Source organism: Girardinichthys multiradiatus, chromosome 4 (assembly GCF_021462225.1).
Source record: "Girardinichthys multiradiatus isolate DD_20200921_A chromosome 4, DD_fGirMul_XY1, whole genome shotgun sequence".
NCBI lineage: Eukaryota > Metazoa > Chordata > Actinopteri > Cyprinodontiformes > Goodeidae > Girardinichthys > Girardinichthys multiradiatus.
The window spans coordinates 22,908,193-22,919,838 of NC_061797.1; positions in this window are offsets into that span (position 1 = coordinate 22,908,193).

Genomic DNA, 11,646 nt, shown 5'->3' on the forward strand with positions numbered 1-11,646 from the left:
TTACTCGTAAGGAGTAGCTGCATTTTGGACTAGTTGCAGACGACTGAGTAGTGACTGACTGACAACAACATAAGGAGCATTACAGTAGTCAATTCTAGAGCTCATAAATTATAATAAATTATAAGTTATACAGCTCCATTCAATAAATTAGAATATTGTGGAAAAGGTTGTTTATTTCAGCTCATTAGACAGGACTATAACAGATAGAGTGAGAGAGGATGTTTTGACGTTTCATTTCCTGAGTGAGAATGGGGAACGTGAGATCTCTGACAAATAAATAAGCTTTGTGCACTAACAGGATTACAATGCATATATAAGAACTGTAGTGTTTTCCAGTGTAAAACAACTTATTTCCAAAAACATTTAAAGCACTAAATACAACCAATTATTCTAGGAAGACACAAAACAGTCAAATAAATAATTTTCAACTCATTCACCAGGAAGTTTGAAATACTGATGATTTACCAATGAGGACCACCTCATTAGAAAATTTTAATTGAGGTTAGTCTCTGCAGATGGATGAACACAAACAGTCCCTTAGTTCCGCCAGAAACTTACCTTTCATCTTTAGTTAGTATCTGCACGGGGTAACTGCGGACTTCCTGTGACGTCACTGTCCAAATAAAAGCACCGCTCTTGCTACATCCTGTCTCTACCACCCGGACTCTGTGCGAGACTGGCCGGAAAGGCTGGGCGCTGATGTCTCTTTGCTGGCAAAAAGACATAAACTCTTCAAACTGGATCCAAGGGTGTCATAAGATCATGCGATCATATGCACAAGATAAGTACAAAGGAATTACTCTCTGTGTATCCGGTATATTAATTCATGAACGGGGTAATCAAGGTACAAGCATTGCTTGACTGTTCTCTCTGAGATCTGCAAAGCGAACTGTTTCCAGAGAGTTCCCAGCACGATGCTGAGTGCAGCAGTTTCCCAAGGAAGGACAATGGAGACCGCATTACGGCAGTTAACGTGCAGTGTGGTCAGCGGACAGAACGGGCCACCCAGCCACTGCTCCGGAGGTTATCTGTAAGCTAACCCTTTGTTCACAGAGCTTTCTTCAAACTTCGTCGTCGCCCGGACATCTCCTCAACACGTTCATACGAGGTTCATACGCTCATGCATTTTAACCCTTGTATTTGATTCTGATGTAAAGCTATCAGCTTCCTTTGTTAGCTTTCACTGCTAACAAGCTAAGAACACGTGCTGGCCTGCTAGGGAACATTTAACAGAAAGGTTGTTAGTTTTCAAGCTAGTAAATAATAGTCCCTAAACATTATTTTACTAAATCTGATAACTAAGTAAACACCATTAAGCCCCATTCCTCCAGAAAGATTTGGCTATTTTCCAAAATACTTCCTTAAATATTTTACCATCCCCTTAATAATATTTCTTTGAATATGATTTTAATAACTAAAGGCAGCTAATTAAACACAGTTGAGAATTAGTCATCTAGATGATTGGTTTTATTCAGCAGATCATTCTTTAAAACATTATTTTATTAAAATAATATTTTATCTGATCTTGCATTGTGAATGGTTGTCTAAAGGTATCCTGATTATTGCCTAAGTTGGTTCCAAGACTAACTTAACTTCACTTCCAGATCCTTCAAGATAATTCTTGGTTCTCAAACATAAACATTGCATGGTAATGTTGCATCACTCTTTTGGTCATGGTTCTCAATCAACTTTAATCAACTTGTTTATATTGTACGTAGCCCATTAGTCTTCGTTATTCTTTAATTCTGCTTGGTAGTTTAGTTAGATTGTTTTTGCATAGTAAAGAGTTTGTTGATTGAAATATGTTTGACTTTAAGTTGACTTATTATTGTTAATAAATTTTTGTATTTTAAGACATCGTGTGAATTCATTCCATATATGTGCAGAGTTTATGCTGTTCAATAATGTCAGAGCTCGGCTCACACCTTTCTATTTTGTCCTAATACCACCGCCTTACTGGGCTGGTATTCACAGGACAACCCTTAACAGACCAAAATATTATTTGATAAAATATAAAAATATTAATATAACAGGAGAATTTATCACCAGCATTTGCAAAAAGAGCACCTTACTAGCTGAACATGTACCATTTACTTCTTCTTTCTTCGTAATGGGGAATTTACATTCCATTATCAAAATTATTACTGATACGTCCTGGAGGTTTTCTGAAACTCCGCTAAATTTAAAGTAGACAAATTAATGTACACAGAAATCACCCAGGAGTTATGTTAAATTACAAATAACTTTGGGGTTCTCCTGTGCATAAACATCTGCTTTGTAACCAGAGATGAAGCACACCAAGCATAAAAAAAAATGGCTGTATGCTGACCCAGGAGAGGGAGCAGCCCAAGATCCAACCTGACACAAAAACAGGCACACACAGTTACAATTAAACATTCCCACCCTCATGCCTACACATAAAAGCACACCCATCGGAAAGACACACAACAATGGACATTGTACATTCAAACACATTCACCATACATACTCTATACTACCAGGTCCTGGTACCGATACCCCGGATGGTCAATCAGTCCCAGGAGGTGGTCACCTTCCTTCCAGGGTGGAGACAGGCACCAGCCCAGACTAAAACCCGAATGAGCATGAAGTTCTCCAAAGGGCCACTCCCAACCAGGACACGGATATTGAACACATGCCCCCAAACCCAAATGCCATGAATCCCCTCCCCACAGGGGCACACCCCCACAGATGAGCTCCACCCCCGAAAAGCCGATGAAGACACATCTACACCGCTCCGCACACAGCACCGCTCCGAGCACCCCCGCCATATCCTGCCCGCCACCACACAGCAAGCTGGGGTGTGGAGAGACCCCAAATAATAATTAACTAATTATAATTATTAAGTGCCATGAGCCCAATAATCACACCACCAGAGTGTATCTCTGGCCTCTATTTGTAAGAAACGATTTTTGGTTAAAATGTATTCCTTTGAATTATGATTTTTAATCACATTTTGATAAATATTTATAATCAATAATCATACATCCCTACAGAATGCAGCAAAGAACACCCAAAGCAAAAGCTTTACACAAATCCCGCACTGCACAAATGTGCCCCCACCATTCTCCCAAAACTAACATCAACCCTCCCAGAAGTAGCCCTGAGAGAAAATTCACACTGAAGTCCACAAAAGGCAGAGAGCCCACAAAGGCAAAACCAAAGCCCACTGAGAAGCCATTCCACGCCTAAAACAACTCCGGCCAGCCCCCTCGCCCAAAAAATGCACAACCATCTGACCATCCTCCAGACAGAATCGGAACCGAGAATCGTCAGGAACCGGGACCAAGACAAGTAACCAGAATTTGAACCGGAACAGCCCAGATCCAAATGATGCCTTTCCCCACCCAAGGCCAACCACCCACCCAACCCCATGTTGTGACTATGAATCTGAATATATTTTTTAATATTTAATATTAATACTACTACTAATACTACTACTACTAATAATAATAATAATAATAATAATATTTTATCAAATAATATTTCGGTCTATTAAGGGTTATCCTGTGAAAACCAGCCCGATAAGGCGGTAGTATTAGGACACAATCGAAAAGGGTGAGCCAAGCTCTGACATTATTGAACAGCAAAACTCTGCACACACATAGAATGAATTCACACAATTTCTTAAAATACAAGAATTTATTAACAAAAATAAGTCAACTCAAAGTCAAACATATTTCAATCAACAAACTCTTTACTATGCTAAAACAATCCAACTAAACTACCAAGCAGAATTAAAGAATAACGAAGACTAATGGGCTATGTACAATATAAACAAGTTGATTAAGGATGATTGAAAATCATGACCAAAAGAGTGATGCAACATTACCATGCAATGTTTATGTTTCAGAACCAAGGATTATCTTGAAGAATCTTGAAAAGAAGTTAAGTTAGTATTGGAACTAACTTAGGCAATAATCAGGATACGTTCAGACAACCATTCACAATGCAAGATCAGATAAAATATTATTTTATTAAAATATGTTTTAAAGAATGATCTGCTGAATAAAACCAACCTTCTGGATGACTAATTCTCAACAGTGTCTCATTACTTGCCTTTATTTATTAAAGTAATATTTGAAGAAATATTATTAAGGAAATAGTAAAATATTTAAGGTAATATTTTGGAACAGAACCAAATCTTTCTGGAGAAATGGGCTTATGTATGCAGGCATGTGTCCTTAGCTGTTAGCAGTTAAAGCTAACAAAAGAAGCTTATAGCTTAGCACCAGAATCAAACACAAACCTTTAAAATACCGTTAATAAAAGGGTTAAAATGCATAAGCATGGACAGCGTGTTATGAACAATCTTCTGTGTTAAATAAAGTTTTTCTTAACTTTCAAAACACACAAACACAGAGCACAAAACTGAACACGTTTGCTGCAAATAACCTGCTAGCACTAAGATAGCAGAGTTTCATAAACATAACCAAACTTCATAAAATGAAAAACGTTTAGATCATTTCATCCTAAATTACTTCTATCTCTCTGCCCAAACCTAACCTCATAAACCGTGCTGAGGAGAAGTGTCCGGGCGACGATGAAGTTTGAAGAAACGTCCACAGTCAACAAACAGTTAGCTACAGCTAACCTCCTTAGCTGCGGAAAGTGGCAGGTGTTCTGTCGGCCGGCCAAAAGTGCACGTTACCGCGTTGATGCGGAAAACTGCTCCACTCGGCGTCGTAGAGACAAGGTCCCTGCAGGGAATTCTCTGGAACACAGTTTGCTTTCTGTAGATTTCAGAGAGAAAGTCAAGCAACGCTTGTGCCTTAGGGTGTATTCACACTTGCCACTTTTGGTCTGCTTTTAACGGACCAGAGTTAGTTTCCCTCCTTGGTCCGAACCTTTTGTGCAGGTGTGAATACAATCAAGTGAACCCTGGTCCCTTGAAGTGAACCCTTGATGTGGTCTCGGTCCGCTTCCAAACGGACTCTGGTGCGGTTCGCTTATGGTCTGAATACAAACCGGCCCTGATCCGAACCAACTACAAAAAGCGTACGTCTCTTTGGACATAAAAAGCCACCGTAGCCGGTAGCAAAGGTGTGTGTTGTAAGGTAATCATACCTGATAAGCTGTGTGTCGCTTAGCAACGCTACCGGCTTGTTGTGGGACAAGGCACGTAGAGAACGTCGGCGTTCAGCACGTACTCTCCGACGGGGTTCCGAAATTATAAATGGAACGTCTCAAAGTCTGTGTTGAATGAGCTGCTCTTGACTCTCACAATAATATTGCAGCTGTAATAACAGCACAATTTTGCAGAACAGAGGTGCTGCACGCAGCACGTCTACAGTTGTTTTCCTCAATTTCCGGGTCTGTGCTCTGTCCCGCCCCCGTCATTTCTGTCCAATGGGAACAATGATCGTCACTCGTGTGGCTTTGTTTACAAGTAATAGTTCACTTGCAAAAAGTACAATGTGAAAACAAACCGTACCAAATGAAAAAAATAAAGTTCGCTTTTGGTCCAGACAAAACAAGTCGACCAAATGACTTTCCTGGTGTGAATACAACCTTAATTCATTCGTACTTAACTCAGTGCATATGATCGATGACCGTATGACACCCTTGGATCCAGTTGAAGAGTTATTTCTTTTTGCCAGCAAAGAGACATTAGCGTGCTGTCTCTCCTGCCAGCTCTGCAGCGGGGTCCGGATGGAAGAGATCAAACCATTTGAAAGGTGGGGGTTTTATACGATCAGTGGCATCATGGGAAGTTTGCTGTTACCCCGCCTTGGCTGTGCCGGAAGTAGGTAAAATGCAATTTATTTTGAAAGTTCCAGAAAAGTTTCTACTGCATCTTTCATGTTGTATCCATGGCTGTGGGTGCCAACACCCAGAAGGAAACCTACACCCACCCCAACATTCAACCAACTCCCAGAACACATAAGACATTAGACATCCAGGTTGACTCTATACTGGGTAATACTAAGAACATTTTTATTTTTCCAATTCACGAGGATAGTTTTCTTAGCAATACATAAGACAGTGAAAACCATGTGAGCTGAATTTGTCTCCATGGTGACATCATCTAAGTTGCCCAACAAGCAAGCTGATGGGGAAGGTGAAATATTACATCTTAGACACTTTGATAAGTCTTCACATATCCGGCACCAGAACCTCTGAGCACCTCTGTACATAACCATAGTGCGTGGATGTAATTGTCAGGGATATTGCCTGTGCACTTTAAGTAAATATTATACGGTGCAATTGAATATTTTGAATTGCACTTAGGTATGTGTGTGTGCATGTATGGCTGTCTGTCCTGCTTGTCTCTGTGTTGCCCTCTGATGCACTGGCGGATCGCAGCACGGAGCTATCGGGGAAGAGGCAAGGAGGCGGAATCTGCTTTTATATAAATGAAGGATGGTGCAGAGACGTAAAAGTGCTGGGAAAAACATGTAGTCCGGATCTGGAGTCATTTTCCATAATCTGTAAGCCGTTTTATTCACCGAGAGAGTTTTCCTCGTTTATAATAATCGGCTCATATTTTCCACCGCATGGCTGCACTTCTGCCGTGGAAAAACCTCTTGCTGAGCTGATTACAGATGTGGAGAAAAAATACACGGACTCTTTCATCATAATACTGGGAAATTTTAACAGCGCAAACCTCTCAAATGAACTCCCCAAATACAGACAGCATATTAAGTGTCCCACCAGAGACAAAAACACACTGGACCATTGTTACACAGCTTTAAAGGACTCATATCATGCTGTTACCAGGGCTGCTCTGGGTTTTTCGGATCATTATCTAATCCACCTCATCCCAACCTACAGACAGAGACTAAGAGCTTCCAAACCCGCGGTTCACACTGTTAAGAAGTGGACTGAGGAATCAAACCAGATGCTACAGGCCTGCTTTGAATGCACAGACTGGACTGTTTTTGAAACCTCAGCCACTGATTTAAACCAACTAACTGATGTGGTGACATCATACATCAGTTTCTGTGAGGACATGTGTGTGCAGACCAAGACCTTCTGCACCTTTGGAAACAATAAGCCATGGTTTACTCCACACCTCAGGAATCTGCGCAAGGACAAGGAAGAAGCTCACAGCAGCGGAGATTGGGCGCGGTACAGGCAGGCCAGGAACAAACTAACAAAAGAGGTCAAAGCAGCCAAGAGAAGCTACAGTGAGAAGCTTAAGAACAGCCTTTCTACTGGTGACACTTCAGCTGTATGGACTGGTCTGAGAAACCTGACTGCCTACAAGAGCCCCTCCACCCATCCTGAACAGAGTCATCTCCTGGCCAACCGTCTGAATGGCTTCTACTACAGACAGACAAGAAGCCATTCACACCTCAAATCATCCCCTCTACATCCCATTTGGGAACAAATTCCTCCCATAAAGCAACCAACCCCCCACCATCAGATCAACTGCCTGCACTAAAGATCTCCGAGGAAGAGGTAAACAGGCTCTTTCAGCGCATGAAAACAAAGAAAGCTGGAGGACCTGATAACGTCTCCCCATCATGCCTGAAAGCCTGCGCAAATCAACTCGCTCCAATCTTCACAAGGATCTTCAACAAGTCACTGGAGAAATGTGAGGTCCCCTCCTGCCTCAAACGATCCACCATCATCCCGGTTCCCAAGAAACCCACCATTGTAGGATTAAATGACTACAGGCCTGTAGCCCTGATGTCTGTGATCATGAAATCCTTTGAGCGGCTGGTGTTGAAGCACCTGAAAGACATCACAGGCCACCTGCTGGACCCCCTGCAGTTTGCTTACCGAGCAAACAGGTCGGCAGATGATGCTGTTAATTTAGTTCTACACTTCATCCTGCAACACCTCGACCATCCAGGGACGTACGTCAGGATCCTGTTTGTAGACTTCAGCTCGGCCTTCAACACCATCATACCAGACATCATCCACCAGAAGCTCACCCAGCTCAACGTCCCAGCCTCCACCTGTCAGTGGATCAACAGCTTCCTGACAGACTGACAGCAGCAGGTGAGACTGGGGAGCATCTTCTCCCGATCCAGATCAATAAGTACTGGTGCCCCCCAGGGGTGTGTCCTATCCCCACTCCTCTTCTCTCTGTACACAAATGACTGCACCTCATCGGACTCGTCCGTGAAACTCCTTAAGTTTGCAGATGATACCACTGTCATTGGACTGATCCACGACGGTGATGAGTCTGCATACAGACAGCAGGTGGATCGGCTGGTACACTGGTGCGGTCAGAACTACCTTGAACTGAACCCACTCAAGACTGTGGAAATGGTGGTGGACTTTTGGAGAACACCACCCCCATACACCCCCTCACCATCCTCAACAACACTGTATCGGCCGTGGACCACTTCAGGTTCTTAGGAACCACCATCTCTGAGGACCTGAGATGGTCTTCACACATAGACACTGTTCGAAAGAAGGCCCAGCAGAGACTGTACTTCCTGAGGAACTCAAGAAGTTCAACCTTCCACAGGAGCTGTTGGTCATCTTCTACACTGCCATCACTCAGTCAGTCTTGTCTTCATCCATCTCAGTGTGGTTTGGCTCATCCACAAAACAGGACAGGTCCAGACTGCAACGAATAATCAGGAATGCAGAGAGAATAATCAGAGCTGACCTTCCCTCCATCCAGGACTTATGCAGGTCTAGGGTCAGGAAAAGAGCTGCTAAAATCTCTGCAGACCCCACACACCCTGCACATAAACTGTTTAGAGTTTTACCTTCAGGCCGCCACTACAGAGCACTGTTCACTAAAACCAGCCGCCACAGAGACAGTTTCTTCCACTAGGCTGTTTCTCTGATGAACATTCAATACAGTACAGAACAACAGCATACAGATGTTGCAAATGCACCTTTTTTATTAGATATGTGTATATTGTACATTGTAAATTGTAAATTTGTATATTCTGTAATGCAAAAACAGAACAAAAGAGCAAAGTGTACCGGAGGCAAATTCCTTGTTTGTATGTACGAACTTGGCAATAAAGCTGATTCTGATTCTAATCTAGCAGTTGCATTTAATTTTACAGCTGAGGGTTCTAAAGACAGGTTCTTCAGTATCAGTGATTGGTGACTCTTTGTTGGAGGCCTTCTATTTATCATCAGTGGTTGTTCTATTTTATTTCTGCAGAAGGGAAAGATGTCAACCTACTGCCAAGTTTCCCCCTGTTGGACAAAGTTGGTTTTAAAGTGTCATCCACTGTGGAACTGTTTCTGAACTGGTTTGATTGGGAAATGTCTAGAAGCATCACCAGGGACATTAATCTTCTTCACAATCATTACCTGAATTGCGAGTTGGTCTTTCACACAGCATAGCTGCTTGTGGGCCTATTTGTACTCATGCTTTATGAGAGTGGACATTGCTTTGTGTCTTTGCGTGTGTGTGTGTGTGTGTTGGAGGGAGAGAGGGAGCATTCTTGTCACCTCTTCTTAGGGTAACATCTGCACCTCTGTGCTTTTCAATCAGCTCTAATGGGTCTTCTGGCTCAGACCCAACCAGAGCATTGATTGTGATACTAAAGACACTCAAACACACACACATGAATGCATATGCACATGCGCATTGTGCAATGTAAGACTGGGCGTGGCTCAAGGCTTACGTACTTTGGGATGAGCTAAGAGGTAAAATGACCCTTTAAACATTTTACAGTCTTTGTCCTTTCTTTCTTTTTCTGTACTTCCCTATTTCTGTTCTTCTGTTTTTCAACTCCTGCTACCACTTTAATTTCACATAAGGTAATGAAAAGCAATGAATACAATAAAAATAGTTTTTGAATCTGGTACTGTAGCTTTAGTTAAAGTTAAAAATGTTCTAAAGGTTATCGTTGTCAGTTGACAACCGTGAAATATAAGGTGTATTGTTTTAAATGGTCTATCTTCCTTCCCTTTGTCACTCCCTATCAGCATCCTCATCAGGGACCTTGAGAGTAGCTGTGTGTATGTGACTGTTTCTCAGTGGCCGATCCACCCTGCTTAGCTTAGTGTCTTCATTCAAAGGGTGAGCAAGTCCTCTGGGGATAATTTGTGCTTTTCTAAGTGTGTGTAAGGGAATGTGTATATGGCCACTCGATTATTCTCTCCACTGATTTTCAATGGTATAAGAAAAATGACAGTCCATCCAAGGCGCTCTTTTTTCTGTGTTAATAAAAGAGATGGGTCAGGGAAGACATGATGTAAAGCAGGGCAACTCTACTTGATCCCGAAGTAGCCCCAAAGACAATCAAACATTGCATATTTCAGTCATTTCCTTTTCTCCAAAACAGGATACGCTGCAGTCAAGCTGTATTGCAAAAACAGAAACTACTTCACATAAAGGTTATTTTACACAGTAAATAACTAAAATCCACAATTCTAGGTAATCCAGATGAAAATCTGAAAAAAAAACGTTTAAATACATTCTTCTTTTTTCAACAGCACGATCTCAATAAAAAAAAAAAAGAAACTAATCATTTTCATCTTTACTTTGAGGGGCTCGGAGTAGAGCCGCTGCTCCTCCACATCGAGAGGAGCCAGTTGAGGTGGCTCGGGCATCTATACCGGATGCCTCCTGGACGCCTTCCTCGGGAGGTGTTCCAGGCACGTCCCACCGGGAGGAGGCCCAGGGGACGGCCCAGGACACGCTGGAGGGACTATGTCTCTCGGCTGGCCTGGGAATGCCTTGGGCTCCCCCTGGTGGAGCTGGAGGAGGTGTCTGGAGAGAGGGACGTCTGGGCATCTCTGCTGAGTCTGCTGCCCCCGCGACCTGGTCCCGGATAAGCAGAAGACGACGAGTACGAGTACGAGAAAAAATTAAAATCACTGGTGCCACAATTATTCATCTCCTGTGATTCCTATAAAAGCATGGAACTAAAACATTTTTAAGATGTATACATTACCTTTTAAGTTGATGAAGGTGTCTAGGATTTTTTAATTTATAACCTCTAACTTTCTGTTTCCCTGAGGTATAAATATGATGTGACACAGAGATCTGTTTCTTCTAAACACTCTCTAAAATTGAAAATACAAGCGAACCTGGCATTTAAGCAAGGGGAATGGCTCCAAGAAAACCTACTTGTCCAATGACCACTGTTTATTTTGCCACCATGCACAGTGAGCAGGACAGGTAGATATAAAAACCACCCAAAGTTCACTGTTAGATAACTCCAGCAAAGAGTAGTATTTTGGGGTCACCAAGTCTCCATTATAACCTTTACACGCCAACTTATTAGGGAGGCTTGGCAGGAAAAAGGCTTTTAAATCATTCCATCACAAACTACAACCATGTGCTTTGGTTGGATTTGGTCAAAGCACCATATGCAGACATAAGACATACATTAACATTTTCTTTTGGCTTATTTCCTTTTCTCTTTACCCAATATACCAGCCGTAATACATATGCCATATGATTGTAGGTTAAAGATGACCCAAGTGCAGAGACAGTCTGTGGTAAGACAGGGTATTGTAATGATGAAAAACAATGAGAGCATGCATGAGGGAATCGCAGGGCAGTTTAACGGTGCAAGAATCCAGCAATGAACAATGACAACTAGTGAGCTTATATACGCAGGAAAGAGTGAAGAATGATATTGAATACATGTGAGTTAATCAGGGGATAAGAGACTATAAACCAACAGGTAAAGACTAACACTGATCTAAGGGAAATAAACTAGAACAAACACAGGGCAGAAAATAAGAGAA